The following is a 21,756-nucleotide window of genomic DNA, read 5'->3' on the forward strand; positions in this document are numbered from 1 at the left end:
ACAAGGACACTGGCAGCAGAAGTTCTGGGAAGTACTCCTTTGCATGAGCCCTCACAGAGTCCGCCATTAGCCCCACAAAAGAGCTGGGGTAGGCTCCAGTGTTGGGTCATCTCAGACCAAACAACCAACAGGGAGGGGACACAGCCCAACCCATCAGCAGGCAAGTGGATTAAAGTTTTACTGAGCTCTGACCACCAGAGCAACACCCAGCTCGACCCAACACCAGTCACTCCCGTCAGGAAAATTGCACAAGCCTCTTAGATAGCCTCAGCCACCAGAGGGCAGACAGCAGAAGCAAGAACTACAATCCTTAAGCCTGTGGAACAAAAAGCACATTCATAGAAAGATAGACAAGATGAAAACGCAGAAGTGTATGTACCAGATGAAGGAACAAGATAAAACACCAGAAAAACAACTAAAGGAAGTGGAGATAGGCAACCTTCCTGAAAAAGAATTCAAAATAATGATAGTGAAGATGATCCAGGACCTCGGAAAAAGAATGGAGGCAAAGATCAAGAAGATGCAAGAAATGTTTAACAATGACCTAGAAGAATTAAAGAACAAACAAACAGAGATGAACAATACAAGAATTGAAATGAAAAATACACTAAAAGGAATCAATAGCAGAATAACTGAGGCAGAAGAACGGACAAGTGACCTGGAAGAGAGAATGATGGAATTCACTGCTGCAAGTGAAAATAAAGAAAAAAGAATGAAAAGAAATGAAGACAGCCTAAGAGACCACTGGGACAACACTGAACGCAACAACAGGGCTTCTCTGGTGGCGCAGTGGTTGAGAGTCCGCCTGCCGATGCAGGAGACACGGGTTGGTGCCCCAGTCCAGGAAGATCCCACATGTCGCGGAGCAGCTGGGCCCATGAGCCATGGCCGCTGAGCCTGTGTGTCCGGAGCCTGTGCTCCGCGACGGGAGAGGCCACAGCAGTGAGAGACCCGCGTACCGCAAAAAAAAAACCAAAAACCAAAAAACAAAACACAAGAACATTCACGTTATAGGGGTCCAAGAAGGAGAAGAGAGAGAGAAAGAACCCGAGAAAACATTTGAAGAGATTATAGTCAAAAACTTGCCTAACATGGGAAAGGAAAGAGCCATCCAAGTCCAGGAAGCACAGAGAGTCCCATACAGGATAAACCCAAGGAGAAACATGGCGAGACACATAGTAATCAAATTGGCAAAAATTAAAGACAAAGAAACATTACTGAAAGCAGCAAGAGAAAAACGACAAATAACATATAAGGGAACTCCCATAAGGTTAACAGCTGATTTTTCAGCAGAAACTCTACAAGCCAGAAGGGAGTGGCATGATATACTTAAAGTGCTGAAAGGGAAAATCCTACAACCAAGATTACTCTACCCGGCAAGGATCTCATTCAGATTTGATAAAGAAATCAAAAGCTTTACAGACAAGTAAAAGCTAAGAGAATTCAGCACCACCAAACCAGATCTACAACAAATGCTAAACGAACTTCTCTAAGTGGAAACACAAGAAAAGAAAAGGACCTACAAAAACAAACCCAAAACGATTAAGAAAATGGTAACAGGAACATACATATCAATAATTACCTTAAACATGAATGGATTAAATGCTCCAACCAAAACACATAGATTGGCTGAATGGAAACAATAACAAGACCCATATATATGCTGTCTACAAGAGATCCACTTCAGACCTAGGGACACATACAGACTGAAACTGAGGGGATGGAAAAAGATATTCCATGCAAATGGAAATCAAAAGAAAGGTGGAGTAGCAATACTCGTATCAGACAAAATAGACTTTAAAACAAAGACCGTTACAAGAGACAAAGAAGGACACTACATAATGATCAAGAGATCAATCCAAGAAGAAGATATAACAATTGTAAGTATTTATGCACCCAACATAGGAGGACCTCAATACATAAGGCAAATGCTAACAGCCATAAAAGGGGAAATCGACAGTAACACAATCATAGTAGTGGACTTTAACACCCCACTTTCACCAATGGACAGATCATCCAAAATGAAAATAAAGAAAGAAACACAAGCTTTAAATGATACATTAAACAAGATGGACTTAATTGATACTTATAGGACATTCCATCCAAAAACAACAGAATACACATTCTTCTCAAGTGCTCATGGAACATTCTCCAGGATAGATCATCTCTTGGGTCACAAATCAAGCCTTGGTAAATTTAAGAAAACTGAAGTCCTATCAAGTATCTTTTCCGACCACAACGCTATGAGACTAGATATCAATTACAGGAAAAAATCTGTAAGAAGTACAAACACATGGAGGCTAAACAACACATTACTTAATAACCAAGAGATCACTGAAGAAATCAAAGAGGAAATAAAAAAACACCTAGAAACAAATAACAATGAAAACACGATGACCCCAAACCTATGGGATGCAGCAAAAGCAGTCCAAAGAGGGAAGCTTATAGCAATACAATCCCCACCTTAAGAAACAAGAAACATCTCAAATAAAAAACCTAACCTTACACCTAAAGCAATTAGAGAAAGAAGAACAAAATAACCCCAAAGTTAGCAGAACAAAAGGAATCATAAAGATCAGATCAGAAATAAATGAAAAAGAAATGAAGGAAATGATAGCAAGATCAATAAAACTAAAAGCTGGTTCTTTGAGACAATAAACAAAATTGATAAACCATTAGCCAGACTCACCAAGAAAAAAAGGGAGAAGACTCAATCAATAGAATTAGAAATGAAAAACGAGAAGCAACAACTGACACTGCAGAAATACAAAGGATCATAAAAGATTACTACAATCAACTATATGCCAATAAAATGGACAACCTGGAAGAAATGGACAAATTCTTAGAAGTGCACAACCTTCCAAGACGGGACCAGGAAGAAACAGAAAATATGAACAGACCAATCACAAGCACTGAAAATAAAACTGTGATTAAAAATCTTGCAACAGGGCTTCCCTGGTGGCGCAGTGGTTGAGAGTCCGCCTGCCGATGCAGGGGACACGGGTTCGTGCCCCAGTCCGGGAAGATCCCACATGCCGCGGAGCGGCTGGGCCCGTGAGCCATGGCCGCTGAGCCTGAGCGTCCAGAGCCTGTGCTCCGCAATGGGAGAGGCCACAACAGTGAGAGGCCCGCGTACCGCAAACAAAAAAAAAAAAAAAAAAAATCTTGCAACAAACAAAAGCCCAGGACTAGATGGCTTCACAGGCGAATTCTATCAAACATTTATAGATGAGATAATACCTATCCTTCTCAAACTCTTCCAAAATATAGAAGAGGGAGGAACACTCCCAAACTCATTCTACGAGGCCACCATCACCTTGATACCAAAACCATACAAAGATGTCACAAAGAAAGAAAACTACAGGGCAATATCACAGATGAACATACATGCAAAAATCCTCAACAAAACACTAGCAAACAGAATCCAACAGCACATTAACAGGATCATACACTATGATCACGTGGGGTTTATCCCAGGAACGCAAGGATTCTTCAATATATGCAAATCAATCAATTTGATACACCATATTAAGAAATTGAAGGAGAAAAAACATATGATCATCTCAATAGATGCAGGGAAAGCTTTCGACAAAATTCAACACCCATTTATGATAAAAACCCTCCAGAATGTAGGCATAGAGGGAACTTTCATCAACATAATAAAGGCCATATATGACAAACCCACAGCCAACATCGTCCTCAATGGTGAAAAACTGAAACCATTTCCACTAAGATCAGGAACAAGACAAGGTTGCCCACTCTCACCACTATTATTCAACGTAGTTTTGGAAGTTTTAGCCACAGCAATCAGAGAAGTAAAGGAAATAAAAGGAATCCAAATCAGAAAAGAAGAAGTAAAGCTGTCACTGTTTGCAGATGATGTGATACTATACATAGAGAATCCTAAAGATGCTACCAGAAAACTACTAGAGCTAATCAATGAATTTGGTAAAGTACCAGGATGCAAAATTAATGCACAGAAATCTCTGGCATTCCTCTACACTAATGATGAAAAATCCGAGAGTGAAATTAAGAAAACACTCCCATTTACCAGTGCAACAAAAAGAATAAAATATCTAGGAATAAACCTACCTAAGGAGACAAAAGACCTGTGTGCAGAAAATTATAAGACACTGATGAAAAAAATGAAAGATGACACAAGGAGATGGAGAGATATATCATGTTCTTGGATTGGAAGAATCAACATTGTGAATATGACTCTACTACCCAAAGCAATCTACAGATTCAATGCAATCCCTATCAAACTACCACTGGCATTTTTCACAGAACTAGAACAAAAAATTTCACAATTTGTATGGAAACACAAAAGACCCCGAATACCCAAAGAAATCTTGAGAAAGAAAAACGGAGCTGGAGGAATCAGGCTCCCTGACTTCAGACTCTACTACAAAGCTACAGTAATCAAGACAGTATGGTACTGGCACAAAAACAGAAAGATAGATCAATGGAACAGGATAGAAAGCCCAGAGATAAACCCATGCACATATGGTCACCTTATCTTTGAGAAAGGAGGCAAGAATATACAGTGGAGAAAGGACAGCCTCTTCAATAAGTGGTGCTGGGAAAAGTGGACAGCTACATGTAAAAGAATGAAATTAGAACACTCCCTAACACCATACACAAAAATAAACTCAAAATGGATTGAAGACCTAAATGTAAGGCCAGACACCATCAAACTCTTAGAGGAAAACATAGGCAGAACACTCTATGACATAAATCACAGCAAGATCCTTTTTGACCCACCTTCTAGAGAAATGGAAATAAAAACAAAAATAAACAAATGGGACCTAATGAAACTTAAAAGCTTTTGCACAGCGAAGGAAAACATAAACAAGACGAAAAGACAACCCTCAGAATGGTAGAAAATATTTGCAAATGAAGCAACTGACAAAGGATTAATCTCCAAAATTTACTAGCAGCTTATGCAGCTCAATATCAAAAGAACAAACAAACCAATCCAAAAATGGGCAGAAGACCTAAATAGACATTTCTCCAAAGAAGATATACAGATTGCCAACAGACACATGAAAGAATGCTCAACATCACTAATCACTAGAGAAATGCAAATCAAAAGTACAATGAGATATTAGCTCACACCAGTCAGAATGGCCATCATCAAAAAGTCTACAAACAACAAATGCTGGAGAGGGTGTGGAGAAAAGGGAACCCTCTTGCACTGTTGGTGGGAAAGTAAACTGATACAGCCACTATGGAGAACACTATGGAGGTTCCCTAAAAACACTAAAAATAGTACTACCATACAACCCAACAATCCCACTACTGGGCATATACACTGAGAAAACCATAATTCAAAAAGAGTCATGTATCAAAATGTTCATTGCAGCTCTATTTACAATAGCCAGGACATGGAAGCAACCTGTGTCCATCGACAGATGAATGGATAAAGAAGACGAGGCACATATATACATTAGAATATTACTCAGCCATAAAAAGGAACGAAATTGAGTTATTTGTCGTGAGGTGGATGGACCTAGAGACCAGCATACAGAGTGAAGTAAGTCAGAAAGGGAAAAACAAATATTGTATGCTGACACATATATATGGAACCTAAAAAAAAAAGGTCATGAAGAACCTAGGGGCAGGACGGGAATAAAGACGCGGACCTACTAGAGAATGGACTTGAGGACATGGTACGCTGGGACAAAGTGAGAGAATGGCATGTACATATATACACTACCAAATGTAAAACCAATAACTAGTGGGAAGCAGCACCTAGCACAGGGAGATCAGCTCCATGCTTTGTGACCACCTAGAGGGATGGGATAGGGAGGGTGGGAGGGAGGGAGACACAGGAAGGAAGAGATATGGGGATATATGTATATGTATAGCTGATTCACTTTGTTATAAAGCAGAAACTAACACACCATTGTAAAGCAATTATACTCCAATAAAGATGTTAAAAAGAAAAAAAAGAAAATCTGCAAGCAACAAATGCTGGAGAGGGTGTGGAGAAAAGGGAACTCTCTTGCACTGTTGGTGGGAATGTAAATTGATACAGCCACTATGGAGAACAGTATGGAGGTTCCTTAAAAAACTAAAAATAGAACTACCACATGACCCAGCAATCCCACTACTGGGCATATATCCAGAGAAAACGATAATTCAAAAAGACGCATGCACCCCAATGTTCACTGCAGCACTATTTACAATAGCAGGGTCATGGAAGCAACCTAAATGCCCATCAACAGATGACTGGATAAAGAAGATGTGGTACATACATACAATGGAATATTACTCAGCCATAAAAAAGAATAAAATTGGGTCATTTGTAGAGACGTGGATGGAATCTAGAGACTGTCATACAGAGTGAAGTAAGTCAGAAAGAGAAAAACAAATATCGTATGTTAGCACATATATGTGGAACCTAGAAAATGGTACAGATGAACCGGTTTGCAGGGCAGAAATTGAGACACAGATGTAGAGAACAAACGTATGGACACCAAGGGGGCAAAGTGGCAGTGGAGGCGGTGGGATGAATTGGGAGACTGGGATTGACATGTATACACTGATGTGTATAAAATGGATGACTAAGAAGAACCTGCTGTATAAAAAAATAAAACTAAATTCAAAAAAAAAAGAGGGGAAAAAAAGAAATATATTTACTGAATGAATGAAGTCATAAAACATAGGGAAAAACCACTGTAACCATTATTTTAACTTGGATATTAAGCTTTCAGAATATGCAACTTTAAAAGTCAACTTTATTTACTGTATGGACCATAATTTATCTGCTTTTTAAAACTATTTATTAAGATCAAAACCATTTCATCTTTAAAAACTAAACCTTTAATTTCCATGTATTTTGCTTCTATTAATAATTAACCACAGGAAAAACACTGCTGGGATATTAAAATTTTTTTAATCTGGAAATACATTAACTAGAGAAAACAGGATCTTTCAGGGAAAAGCAGTACAAGCTTCATCCCTAGTGCTTCTTGTTATCTTGAAATATAACGGTTATTTCAAGGCAATTTATTTTTCCTGTACAGTAACTGTGTCAATAATCTTTCAGTCTTAAGTATTCAAATTCTTCCCAATGTAAACACACTTTGTCATTTTAAGAACTCAAAAGGAAATCCTTTCAGATCTCTATGGAGTGATTAAGACATTCCAATTGCTTTCTTGAAACTGAGTTTTTAAAGTCATTCCTAACATGAAAATATTTTTGATTTTACTTTATTTTTATGTACACATAGAACACAACTCGACTACAATGGAATCAAACACTCCAATAAAGAAAATTATCCGTGTTTTTTTTAAAGTCCTTAAACCAATTCTAACATCACTGTAATAGTGCAGAAACCACCTGCTTTGTTAAGCCTGTATGGATGGGCCTATAATATATGCCTGTGGAATTATTTAGTCAGAAAAAAAAAAAAAAACCAGTGGACACTACGACTATGACCCAGGTATTCTTTGACAATCCCAAATTTATATACTCTCTTCCACTACACTCATAATTGTCAGACAATGTGTCCTAAATGCTGGTTCTAAAAGTGCAATTCACCAGTATTAGGGAAAATCCCAGGCAAGAAAAGGGATTTCTGAATTGGAGTATGTTCCAGGTTCTGTCACATCATGTGCTTATCATATTGCATGAAAAGTGTCTGCAGCAGTTCCTCAGCGGTCACTGACACTAGGTCACAATTCAAAGAATGGCTGTCCTGGAGGCATCCAGCCTCCAAAAACCATTTATGCCTTCCCCTCTCTGCTCACAGGAGGCCCATTCCTGACCCCCACCCCATTTCTTCAGGGAGAAAGATGATAGGTAAAGGGCTTGTACACATCCTATTAAAATACCTCTCTTCAAATGTTTAGTTCCTGTAATTTTCCCTGCTGCTGTGTTGCTATGGCAACCAGATTATAATCTACCAAGTTACCTCAGAAACCAGGCAAATCTCCTGTGTCCCAAGATCAATTTTTCTTAGTAAGAGCAAAAGTCATTACTTGAGCACACCGTATTCATCTTGGCACCGAGATATTTTAAAAGAAAGCATTTTATTATACTGAAACAGACTGACTACCTTGCTGTTTTCAATGTCAATAAAGGAGAGATAAAAATAAAGTTTTGACACACACCAGCCCAATGATCTGTCCCTGACCAGAGACATGAATGAGATGGCGGCAGCAAGCCATGCATCACACAGCCCTGAGGAGCATAAGTCACACCCAAAGGCTCCCTGGCACTTAACCTTTTGTATCATACAGGTCAATCAGTCTGTATGTCTGTCTCTCTCTCTGAATATCTCTCTCTCAATCTGTCTCTCCCCTCTCTCCCCCCTCCCCCACTCCTCTTCCCTCCCTCCTTCTTTCTCTCTTTAGCCACAAAGCAGACACTACGGTTACAATTTCTCTTAAATACAGAATGTAAAATATAACATCACTGTCCAAACCTCATTTTTTGTCCACTCAGTAAGCATTTCCTGCTTTTCTGAAGTCAGCATTAAAACAAGTCATGCTGTATTCTGTGTCTTGTCAGAGAAGAAGAAAAAAAAGAAAGAACAAAGATTTTAACCACTGATAGATTTTTTTTCCCCAGAGATGTTAAAATAGAACCACGTTAATCAAATCATAAGAGCATACTTCAGTCTACTATTGCTTCACCAGATTTCTTTCAAATCTATTAGTGCTATACGAACCAAGCAGCCCAAAATAACCAAAGGTAGTTCATTAAGGCTTAAAGAAAAATAAGCGACCATTCTTCCAAAGTCTAAAGAAACAATAAAACAAGAGGTAGAATTAACATAATTGAGCAAAAGGCTAAACACAGCATCCTGGGAAAGCTTTACCCAACAAGACAACTGAAACAAGTATAACACATCTTTCCTTAAAGGTATAAATCTAAATCTAACTGTTTCTAACTCATTAGAAGAGCAAAAGGAAAGCTACATTTGCAATTTAAATTTTGGGTGGCTGATTAACCAGAAGATGGTTAGCATCTAAGACCTCTAGAGGCAAATTCCTCATTTATGCCTCAAATAAAATACTACCAGCCACCCGACTAAATAATCACTGCCACGTATGAGTCCATCACAAAAGCTTCTGCTAGAAGAGCAGTACTGACTGACCAAAGATGAAATGTTACATTTGCAGTATTCTTAAAAGTTAAATCTCTTACCCAGACAATCGAGATATAAGCTATGCTAGGAGAGGAGATCCCATTTCACTTTCAGAGCTTTTCCCACTTGCCACATTCTGTGAGGCTTGTCTTAGCTGTTTCATGTATGAATGAACATTCTCACTTAGAGCCAGCATTTATGAATATCCAACAGATATCTTCAGGGGAAAAAAATAATACGACCTAAAAGCTGCATAAGAGTTCCATGTAAGGACAGATTCTAGCCAGGAAGATCTAATAAGTTAAAAAGTGACCTTTGACTCCAGGAAAGGAATAGTAGCACCTTCCTTCTGGACACACAAACACATACACACACTCTCACTCCAGATTCCCAAACTCCAGAAAAATCCTGGCAAGATCTGCCCAGGCCCTGAAGGGCCCAAACCAACCATCAAGACACACCTTCGAGACCCTGGTCTCTGTGCCAAGACCACAGCTGGCCTCAAGCAAAACTGAAAAGTAGCATCATTTGTTTTTTAAGCTCCGTCTCTTCTCCAAATCAGGAAAACGGAGATGATGAGCTGCAAATGAACGATAATTACCTTTGTGGTAGTAACACACACAAAGAAAATGTCCCAAGATTTAAAATGTAAACAGTTAGGGCTTCCCTGGTGGCTCAGTGGTTAAGAATCCACCTGCCAATTCAGGGGACACAGGTTCGAGCCCTGGTCCGGGAAGATCCCACATGCTGCGGAGCAACTAAGGCCGTGCGCCACAACTGAGCCTGCGCTCTACAGCCCGCGAGCCACAACTACTGAAGCCCACGTGCCACAACTACTGAAGCCCGCACACCTAGAGCCTGTGCTCCACAAGAGAAGCCAATGCACCACAATGAAGAGTAGCCCCCTCTCGCCGCAACTAGAGAAAGCCTGCGTGCAGCAGCGAAGACCCAACACAGCCAAAAATAAAGAAAATAAAATTTTTTTAAAAAGCAGCTTAGAAATTTAAAAAAAAAAAAAAATGTGAGCAGTTAAACAGGAAGGTCCTAGAAGATAATGGGAAAGCATTGACTGACTCACCAGTTCACATGTCCAACCTGAAGCCTGAATCCAAAGCTGGCAGGAAAAGAACACATAAGACTAGGGAGCCTCCAAGGGTACTTATACACTAGGTCAAGGCAAAAGGACATCCAGATTTTAGAGATGGGGAAAAACTGAGGCTTAAAGAGGATCAGTAACTTGTCTAAAGTCACAAAACTACAAAATGACTGAGCCAGCACTAGAATCCAGCCCTGCCTGACCAAAACGCATGCTTTTCTCTTCTACCGCACATCGTCCCTGCCCCGCCTCCCCAGTTGGTGTGGGTTTCGCAGTCAGTTCTCTATGGAGAAACTTCAGTGAATGGCTACAAGGAGAGAATGCATTTAACTGGGTCAAAGGCATGTCCCCAAAACTGAGGACAAGTTCACTCCTAGGAAATCTGTGCTCACTCCCTGAGGCAGAGCCCCTTACCCCTAATATGGCAGTTGGGTGGTAAGGAATCCATCCCTTAACTAACAACAAACAGTTGTTTTTATATTGGGCAGGATTTATTCTCATAAATTCGTTGTCAAGTCCTTGAATTCCCCTAGAAACCTCAGACAAACCAATAAGCTAACCACTTGATTATCACAATCATTAGATGCCATTTCTCATGGCCTAATAACAGGCATAAGAAAAATAAAAGACTACTCCTGAAAAGACTGGGTCTTAGGCATCTATGCTTCCCAAAAGTCACCTGTCATCAACAAAAACGATAGGAATGGATTAACAGGTAACCAAGGAAAGAGAAATAAGATGAACCAAAAAGAACATTTTTATGCACTGAAATCACACCAGTGTCTGCTGAAAATATATACATTTGACCTTGAACCCTCTGCACAGTTGGAAATCTGCATGTAACTTTACAGTTGGCCCTCCACATCCTCCGATTCAACCAACTGCAGATGGTGTAGTACTGTGATACATATTTAGTGAAAAAAAATCTGCATATAAGTGGACCTATGCAGTTCAAACCTGTGCTGTTCAGGGTAAACTGTACATTCAAATGGGTTCAATAACTGCATTTCAAATAAGTGTCCTTAGAAGAATTACTACTCTACTCAGTTATAATGCAGCAAATATTAATGCTTGCCCAGAAAGGGTGAGGCATTCCTCCAGGCCACAAAATAGAGTCTTAAACAACACAAAGTTCTCCCTACCACAGGCTGACAAATGGAACTTGCATGGGATGGGAGTGGGGAATCACTTGAATAAAAATAAAACATTTACAGATAGTGGTAAGGGCTATAAAGAAAATACAATGGCAGCTTGTAAGAAGTTATATATTTCTACTCCCTCTAATTGTATTCTGCCCTGAATAAAGAGATTCTATTACAAAAAGAGCTGTTTGCTAAGAATAAAAATATAGCATTAACTTAAATGGAAAAAATGCAAAATGTAATATAGATGGCCCAAACTAGGTTAAAAACCTGTTTTAAGAGAGCCACAAATGGCCAAGTCTAAAGTTTCAACTACAGTACTTTCAAGATAAAAACCAAAAACATTAAAGACCAAAATTCCATACAAGCGTAAGTGTAGTTTTTCCCTGGCTAAGAGTAATGGCTACCGAATATCCTTGTGCATTTGGAGCAGCATTACGTTTATTTAAATGAATTTATTTTCATTTTATTAAATATATTTTCACAGAGTTGTTGAGTATCAAAAAGATACTTCCTCCTTTAGCTGAAAATTATATTCACTGAGAACAAATTTTCGTTCCTGTCATCACTGTTTCAGGATCAATCCTTATTTAAAAAGTCCACCATTTGAGGTTAAAACCCCTTTCTGCCCCTCAATTCCATCCACACACCCCACACCTCCAAGCTGGGCTCTGGCCACACTGATGGGGAATCAGCAACTTGGGCCACTTTTCACCTAATCAGCCGTACCCTGAATGTGTTTTGCACACTGAATCTTGCATGTCTTCATTTAGATCCAGCTATCTCATGTCTGGTTTTGATTGGCTGGGACATGATCCACACTGATGTGCTAATTAATGTCACACATCTCTGGTAAGTTGTGCAATAAAAACCTAAATATACAACTCTACTGTGGGAATCTCAAAGGCCAGTCAAGAAACATATTTAACTGCCTACATTCCCAATATTCTACTATTTTTAAAACCCATTTCAATGTTGGCCATGTCATTCATTGAACAGTTCTTCCCCACCTAAGACATGATCAAGAAATAATGTTCACGTGTTGGGCAAAAATTGTATTCCATTTTTTTTATTGGAGTATAATTGCTTTACAATGTTGTGTTAGTGTATGCTGTACAATGAAGTGAATCAGCTATATGTATACACCCCACCCATCTAGGTCATCACAGAGCACCGAGCTGAGCTCCCTGTGTTTGTTTTAATTCACTCTTTATTCCTCAAGAAATGTAAGCATTTCCTATAAACGTATTAACCATTTTGATAAACGTAAAAGGCCTCTTATGGTTTTCCAGCTTTTCTTTGCTCTTCTGATTGTGTTTATATTAACACATATTCAGGGATACATTTTTTTAAAATATTCATGAGTCTGTTGCTGAACTCCTTATTCCATTTCTGTGTTGATCTACTTCTATACTAGTACTATTCAAAAATAATTATTATGGATTATGATATGCTTTGGCATCTGGAAAGGCTTAGATATATTTATTGTTCTTCTTTAAGTTTTGATTATCCATATGCATCTTCTCTTTTAGATTATTTTAGAACATCCTGTCAAAGTCCATAAAAATCCTTTTGAGAAAAAAAAGAAATAATGTGTCCATGAAGAATGTTCTCATCCCTATAACAGAAAATCAGTTCCCAATATTTTGTCATTAAACATTCTAGAGTTAACTTTTCTTACTACTATACTTTCTTAATTGCTTAAAATTAACCCTACTATTGCCTTATATTTTATTCTCACTAACAAAATCAGAAATGAATACAAATATGAAATGTCCTACGGTTTTGGAAGGATTTTGTGGAAGAGACCCCAGCCCCTCCCCACCACTTCACAGTATATTATCATCACTTATTCAGGCCTTGCCTTTGCATTGATTATATTAAACTTATTTAAATCAATACTTAACGCAATTATTGAAACCCTGATCATTCAACAAACATTTGCTGAGTAGTTACTATTGGCCAGGCACTTTATTAAGCACTGATGATTCTAAGATGAGAAAGATTTTGAAATCCTACCCGTTTATTGATGCACTAGTAGAAAATACAATGAACTATAATAAAAAATGATTATTTGCTATCAAGTGCTATGGAAACTGAAGAAATCATCAAGAAATCAGGAAAAGTTATAGTTGGGGGTGACAATTAAAGGGGGAATGAGAGGATAAGCAAAAGAACAATCACACAGCACATGCATGGAGGCCTTACCGGTATGGTATGTTTAGAATTCCAATGTGCTAGAGAATCCCAGTGTGGCCGTAATAGCATAAGCATGCAACAGGAGGTAAAGGTGAGACTGCAGAGGCAGGCCATGCCCACCTCAGAAAAGCCATTGTTTGCCCCACGTGGAAGTCTGAACTTTATCCTGTGAGCAGAGTTTTCCAGTAGGAAAGCAACATTATTAAGATAACTCTGTTAGTAGCGAGAAACTCAAACTGAGATGGGAGATACTGAACACACAGATACCAGCAAAGATATTAGTGAAACATCCACCTGTGACATAATTCAGGGGTTACACTGTTCTAAGAGTTTTCAAAAATAACCGATGGTTTAATCTTTTAAATATGACCATCCAGATCACAGGGTTTGCTGCTGAAGAGTTCTGCCCTCCCTCTCTATGAACGCTGGGGCATCTCGGATTGCAGCAGTGTATGGCTCTCCCAGACATAATTACTTAATTTTTCCTACTTCCTGTCACTCTCTCTAATTCTGTTATCCAACTGTGATTCTGGCATTTCCATTTCCACCCCTCCTATCACTGACAACTGATAGGCCTGCACAATCTGTCCCTCTCTTGAGTCTCCACCTTTTCCTAGACTTTTCTGACCCTTTTTCTTCTCTTTGGTTTCTTGCTCTAAAAAGCTAACTCCCAAAGCACTCAGCAGCCAACCTAGCAGTCTTTTCCTTTACTTCTAGTCAACTCATCAATCCAACAGGGGACTATGTTGTCCACCTACTATGCTGTGCATTGGTTTGCTGATCAAAAGGAAAGGAGGACTAACAGTAGGATTATTGGGAAACAAATATACTTATGAGTCAAAAGAGAATCTTTACTTATTTTCAAGGGTCCCAAGTTAATCATATTCCCAAAACATCTACTTTCTGATTCTGAGGTAATCCCATTTCAGACTAGTTAATTCATGTTTTATATCTTTAAGTTATAGTTTGCCTTTTAGCATATCATACATACACAAAAAAAGTTTGAAAAAATAATTTAAGGACTCAGAATTGCAGATAAGAAAACAGCACAACCTACAACTTAATCATTAAATTTAAGATGAATCTTAACTACTTTTTAAGATTTCAAAAAATAAGTACATAATAGCACATATTTCTTCTACATGTTTGTCTTCCTGACACACTATATGTTGCGGTAAAATTAGATGGCGTTCAGGCCAGAGATGTCTTCTAAGTAACATCATATAGAGTATGTAAATACTGAGTAATTAAGTCACTTTGTGCTAATCTCATTTTACTTGCAATTCTTTTTTTAACTAACAGTTTAAAAATCAACTAAGACAGCAAAGATACACAGTGAGAAGAGCAAATCAGACACATCACAGTTAAGTCCCGGCTCTGCCAGACAGGGCACTTAACCTTTCTAACCCTGCACTTCCTCCTCTGAAAAGAGAGATAAACACCTACCTTATGTGTGTGCTCTGAGGAAGAGAGCAACCCCAGTGCAGCCTTGGTAGAAGGCCTTATACATAGTATGTGCTCAGTAAATAATTGTTATTAATATTTCTTTTTCTTCAAATTTCGACCAGTGACAAGTCTCTCAGTTAAGGAAAAATATGGCCTCTAATAAGAAAGTCTGAAGAAAAAATTTTACCAAAACTACCACGTTTCATGTTCTCAATAAAATCTAAAACCAGCCAATTCTCACCTCTGACCAGATTTTCTGTCTGAGAAACGTTCTGGCTTTCCTTAAAGGATCACCTCCCAACTCATTCACATTCTGGTGTCTGTTCAGCTTCCGTGGATCCTGGCAACAATAGTGACTTTGGAATCCATTCACAGAAGTTCTGAAATCTAAGCCCTTTATATCCACAAAATGGTTTGAATTACTTGGAACCGCTTCTAATTAAGATTATTATAATGAAAGTCAGCAATAAAATGTAACAAAGTAACACCACGGTATGTGGAGATTTCCTATTAAGCACCCAGAACTCCAGAAGAGGATCCTTTTCTGACCTATAAGCTGCCTTCTCAAAGCACACAGGAAGAATTAAACCTGGCCAGATTCTCTAAGAAGCATCAGGCAACTGCCTTTTTAAACACTTAAGCAACTAGTTTGAAAAGTTATCCACCATTCAATCCAGGAAAACATAATTATACAGCTGGATACTTAAGACCATTAAAAAATTTAAAGAAACTATCCAGATTGAAGATTTCAAGGCAAACAGACTGAAAATGCTCTTCAAAAATGTAGTACTTTAAGATTTTCCTTTCTAGATTTTAGTACCAGAGCATTGTAAGCAGCTGTTGGAAAGCCTGATGCACTTACACTCAGTCTTGGAAGAAGGACATCCCTAAGTGCATCACATACCGACTTGCACAAATGAACAGATTATTCCGATTCTTCCCTTATCCTGCACCAAGTCCAAATTCAGTACTGACACTAGGCTCTGCAGACAGCAAAGGAAAAATGTGATCACAATTTTCCAGCCAGCCCCTCCCTCCTCCTCGCACGCCCTCAGCACACACAAGCACACAGCCGATTCTATGCACGTCTCTAACTCGGGCCAGTTTATGCACCATGACATCAGTGCAGTACAATGAGCCAAGTTTAAACTCCATCTGGGACAAATAATGTCCAGGCACACTGTGACTTCTTTTGTTTATATACACTGACTAAATATGTCTTGGTGGTAAATGAACTTAAGATTTATTTCCCAAGGCCTCCAAACAATATTCTGCACCCCTGAAGCACCTCCCTGCTTCCAGTTCTCTTTCCAAGGCTACTCGTAAGTGATCTTTAACAGAACACATGATTTTGAAACATATAATTAGCATCTTGAGGGGAGTCAAAGTCCAAGCAGCCCTTCATCAATCTAAAACAAAGAAAATGAGGAACTCACTAGCAAAGGGGTGTGGCCTCATGGCACAAGTACTGCATGACACCTAATTTTGTATTCCCCCTGAGAACAGGAATGAGCAGAGGTGAGACACTTCGGAAACGCTCATGGAATTATTTCTCTTCGACGGATAAACTTAGAATTTTTTTTTTGGCATTACTTAAGAGAAATAATTATAAATTCAGAAAGGAAAAAAAAATCTAATAGGTTCAAGTCTTACAGTTAAGATTTCTTAAAACACAAAAACTGCCTCTGGGGTGATATAAATTTTGAATGGAAATGAAAGCTGGGGTTTGGGAGGAAAACAAGGCAGACAAAAGGCTCTCTCCTTACCCCCAGACTCCCAAGGACGAGGAACCCCTGATGCCCTTCTCTAGTCACCACCATCTCTCAGCAGCTGCTGGCCCCAAAGGGAACTGCTCCCCTACGGCTAACCTCAGGGAAAGAACCATTCCCTAGGGAAAGAAAGGGAGCTACTCTGATGGCCTGGGCCTGAAAGCCAACCTCTCCTCCAAACTCAGCCAGTGCCTCGAGGCTTCAGACGCGGTCACTACAGCTTGGTCCACAATTCTGAGAAGCTGCAGAGCCAGAATCGCTGCCATCTTCCAGAGTTGATATGAAGATCATATACGGTAACAGCAGGAATACTCTTCTTTGTAAACTTTACAATTTACTACTGTGCAAAACCCAGTCCCATGTCTCTCCTGACTGTTTACCTGAACAAAACAATGGATATATGCCTAATCCAAGCAACTCCATCCTTCCTGGAAGGTAGGACATAAGTGGATTCAAATCCCAGTCCTGTTATTGCCAGCTGTAAAGTATTTAACCTTTCTCACCTGTGGTTCTGTCTGTAAAAATGATCACTACCTTACAAGGTGTATGTTCACAGGAAGAAATGATGTATAGAAGTGCTTAGTACCATTCTTAGCACATCGTAAGCCCTCAAATAGTTACTATTCATTCCTTCCACCACACAGGGAATAAAGAAATGAAAATATCAAATAAAAGCCATTCTTAGGGACTTCCCTGGCAGTCCAGTGGTTGGGACTCGGCGCCGTAGCCTAGGTTCAGTCCCTGGTCAAGGAACTAAGATCTGCAAGCCGTGAGGTGCAGCCAAAAAGAGAGAGAGAGAGAGAGAGAGAAAAAAGCCATTCTTTCCAATAATTTAACAAATAACCACTCAACTAAAAGTTGGGCATAAAATTGAGACTAAAAGCCTTCTGGTGATCAGCAAGCTTAAAAAGTAACTTTTTAAAAATTTTGGTTGTGTTGGGTCTTCATTGCTGCGCGCAGGCCTTCTCTAGTTGTGGCGAGTGGGGGCTACTCTTCGTTGTAGAGCACGGGCTCTAGGCACGCAGGTTTCAGTAGTTGTGGCTCGCGGGCTCTAGAGCGCAGGCTCAGTAGTTGCAGTGCACGGGCCCAGTTGCTCCGCGGCATGTGGGAACTTCCCAGGACAGGGATCAAACCCGTGTCTCCCCTGCGTTGGCAGGCGGATTCTTAACCACTGTGCCACCAAGGAAGTCCAAAAGTAACATTTAAGTTTGAGGCAAATGCCAAAAATTAGGTTAGACACTTGGCATTCTTTCAATGTCCAAAAATCTGACCTTTAATACATCGTTTACATTCTTACAACACTAGAATCTCTGGAATATTACAAAACATTTTAGCCTACACTTCCCCCGTGATTTTAGAATAACTGTTAGAAAATGAGCCACTGCCTCCCTCCAAAGAAAAAGCATATACCAGTTGTGATGTCTATCTTCAAGTCTCTCTAATGGAGCCTCTTTAAAGTTCCAAGGCAACTTGAAGCAGCATGGTGTGGAGAGGCAGTCAATAAGAAGTGGGAAGATGCTCAGGGCCTTACCTGGAGTAACCACTTGAAAAATAAGAAAACAAGAAAAGAGAAAGTCTGAGAAGTAAACGGGATGTGAACACCCATCTATTAAAGGATTAGGTGCTCTATCACCCAGCTCCATGCTCAATTGATTCCCTGGGTCTTTAAAACAGATATTATTCACAGACAGGGTATATATAAGCCTAAGGTCTGATTTCTCAATGCAAATCTTATAAGAAAAATACAGATGCCATTCCTCTGTAATTCATATAATATATATATGTATTTAAATTACACTTATTTTCAGTCATGACTGAAGTCACCAAATAAATTATAAAGAAACAGCCATTCTATAAGGATGCTTTTTATATAGACTTTTGCCAAGGTGGTGAGAATTAAGATGAGTTATAAATAGATGCATGCTGCCAATGCAAAACAAGTCAGAAAAGATAAATGAGCTGCAAAACTTTGGACAATTTAGCTACCAAACAACATCAATAACTAAAGCACATGCTTCAATGTGTCACAGTTTCCCTCATGAACTAGAAGGACAACTCAATATTCCAATATACGTAAAGACCAAAGAAACTTCTATTCAAGTAACATGTCTCAGTGTGGAATTTTTCTAACTACTTAGAAAAAACACAAGAATATTTTAACGACTCCTTCTAAAAATTAGAAGTCATGAAACACAGCTAGATAAAAACACAAGTCCATTTCTCTACACAGCTAAGGTTTAGCTCAGAAGAATTGATTTCCACTTTTTAAAAACACAAAGGAGGGGCTTCCCTGGTGGCGCAGTGGTTGAGAGTCCGCCTGCCAATACAGGGGACACGGGTTCGTGCCCCGGTCCGGGAAGATCCCACATGCCGCGGAACAGCTAGGCCCGTGAGCCATGCCGCTGAGCCTGCGCGTCCGGAGCCTGTGCTCCGCAATGGGAGAGGCCACAACAGTGAGAGGCCCGCGTACCGCAAAAAAAAAAAAAAAACAAAAAAAAAACACAAAGGACCCTTGAAAAATGCAGGGCTAAGGGGCACCGACCCTCCACACAGTCAAAAATCCGTCTGTAACTTATAGTCGGCCCTCTGCATTAGCAGGTCCTTGGTATCCTCAGTTGCACATCTGTGGACTCAACCAATGGTGGATGGTATAGTTCTATAATACTTACTACTGAAAAATATAAGTAAGTGTGTAAGTGGACCTGTGCAGTCAAATCCATGTTGTTCAAGGGTCAACGGTAATAGGAATGGAACCCTTTGCTGATACAAATATTCTCTAGTCAACCTGCCCCCCAAAACTAGTCCAAGTACCCCCAACTTTCTGCTATCTCCACTTAACTAGTTGCCTAGTTATTTGCAAAGCAGAAACACTTGGCAAAGTAATTTTCTAAATGCAGACTGTCCATTTTATCCAAATGCACATCTACTATACCGCAAGGGGCAGGGAATGGGCAATAAAGAATGGATCCAGGTCAAATTATTCTAGTTAATGGTTGTACTAAACACATGCTGCACATAAAACAGATTTCCTCTCAGCAATGATCTATCTGATGGTCACCTGCTAAAAAAAAAGGCCCAGGGCTGAGAAGCAATACCAATGTAGGCATGAACACTAAAGTGGCACTGAACTGTTTCTTCTGGAGGTCCACCACAGTTCAGCTTCAATTTAGTGTAACAGCAGAGCTGGCTGGAAAATTACTAGGCCGCTTCAGCAGTGGGCTCCTCATCAGGCTGTTTATTTTTTGCATCTGCATTTGGAACTTAGAGATTAATGTTACTAATTTTATGCAGCTTGCTCACTACTATCCTGTTTGGGATGTAACCTATCTAACTGCTATATAGTCATATTTTTAAGTCAATCATTTGGAAAAAAAAATAGAGTCTGCCAACATGAAACAATTATGTATAAGCAAAACATATGTCTTAACACATTCTGGATGGAGAATAGTCCCATCTTTTCTTCCTGTGTGTGTGTGTGCATATATGTTATGTTTACTGCATTATAAGACACATCAATGGCTATCATATCACATTCAAGATGACAAATATACATTTTCCAAAAAAAAATTAATTCGAGATTGGAAATCTACTATCAAATTTAGTCTTATTCAAAGAGAAAGTCAATATAGAAATGACTTAAATAAAAATGTCTCATCTAGGTACCAGGGAAATTTTACTGAAATAGAATAAAATAATTCTGTTTCAATAAGTAAACGAAAACTCAATTCTTGGAGACTGTAAAAAAAGATTGTAAACACAGTATTTGCATCTCTATCCCCTGGAATGCTGATACCTTGCATCTCTGTTTAATGTCCCCTAACTAGTGTATAAACAGTAAAACCAAGGCGCCTGGTCTTTTCTTCTGCCCTTCTTACTCTTTGAGGAGTGCTCAGTGTGGCACTGATTGGAGATTCAAATACTGTTCACTGAAAAGCAGAGGCCAGAACAACCAATACCTGTGTCCGAAGTTGTAAGACATAATTGAAACCCTTCTACAAAGCTATACTAACCATAGCCCACACTAGTTCATTTTACAAGTCATAAGTAGAAAAGTAAGAGACTTAAAATCACTTCATCAGTATGATACACAATGAATGTGCCTGAAAAATCTTAAATATTTTTGCTATATTTAAAACCCAGTATGTGTAAGCACGAGAAGAAATTTCAAAGGTAAAAAAAGTTAACAATTCCCAGGTTGCAAGTTCAGATGACCACAGAGCCCAGGCAGGTCTGGAAACTGAGTGAAGTGGACAGGGTGGGGCCTGAGGACGACACTCCCCATCCAAAGCAGGCAGCTGCTACTTTGTGCCAGTCAACTGCTGCCAGCCCAGTTATCAGATTTTCTGGGTTTTCAACATAAACAGAAAGATCCAGAATTTTGTGTCAATCTTCCCATTTTTAAAGGTTGGCACCTAATTATTTTTTGTTAACTATAAAGTTTTTTTTTTTTAATGCCTATATGACAAATGCAATAGGTAGCCAGTTTTCAGGCCCTGGTTTAGATGACTTAGATTTGTTCATTTCATTTATCCTTTATCCACTCTGAAGGACCTCCTGAATGCTACCCTCAGACACCAGGCACAGCGTGAACAAGAGACACATAGCCCCTGCTCCCCTGGAGTTTAGAGTGCAACCAGACAGTCAAACATTGCAATAAGTTGAAAACAATCATAATGTGAAAACCACCATAGCGTTTTAAATTGCTGTTATTTGCAGTGCAACCTTGCCACGCCTGTGTTTTTCCTTAATCCTCTCCTTTTTGGAGGCAGCTCCCATTTGAAGGATACTGACTGCATCTTGTATCTTATTATTATTGCCTTTGGCTAATTAAATTCTGAAGTGTCTCTCAACCCAGACAGCTGAGAGCTGTCATAATTATATGTCATGTGTCATAATTATTGTGAGTGCCAAATATAACACCACCCTCTGCATGGCATCAACATTTTCCTTTATGAGACAGAGATTATGCATAGGCTATGCCTTTTCGGAAGCCTTTGTAGGGA

The 21,756-nt window shown here is 39.3% G+C and overlaps 1 protein-coding gene across 1 annotated transcript in view; it reads right to left on the bottom strand.

Annotated features, from left to right (window-relative positions):
- FNDC3B (fibronectin type III domain containing 3B) overlaps positions 1 to 21,756 on the bottom strand; it is a gene marked incomplete at both ends in the record, with an annotated part of 281,051 nt that overhangs the window by 251,032 nt on the left and 8,263 nt on the right. The window lies entirely within an intron of this gene.

The sequence above is a fragment of the Hyperoodon ampullatus genome, assembly GCF_949752795.1.
Source record: "Hyperoodon ampullatus genome assembly, chromosome: 5".
NCBI classification, from domain to species: Eukaryota; Metazoa; Chordata; class Mammalia; order Artiodactyla; family Ziphiidae; genus Hyperoodon; species Hyperoodon ampullatus.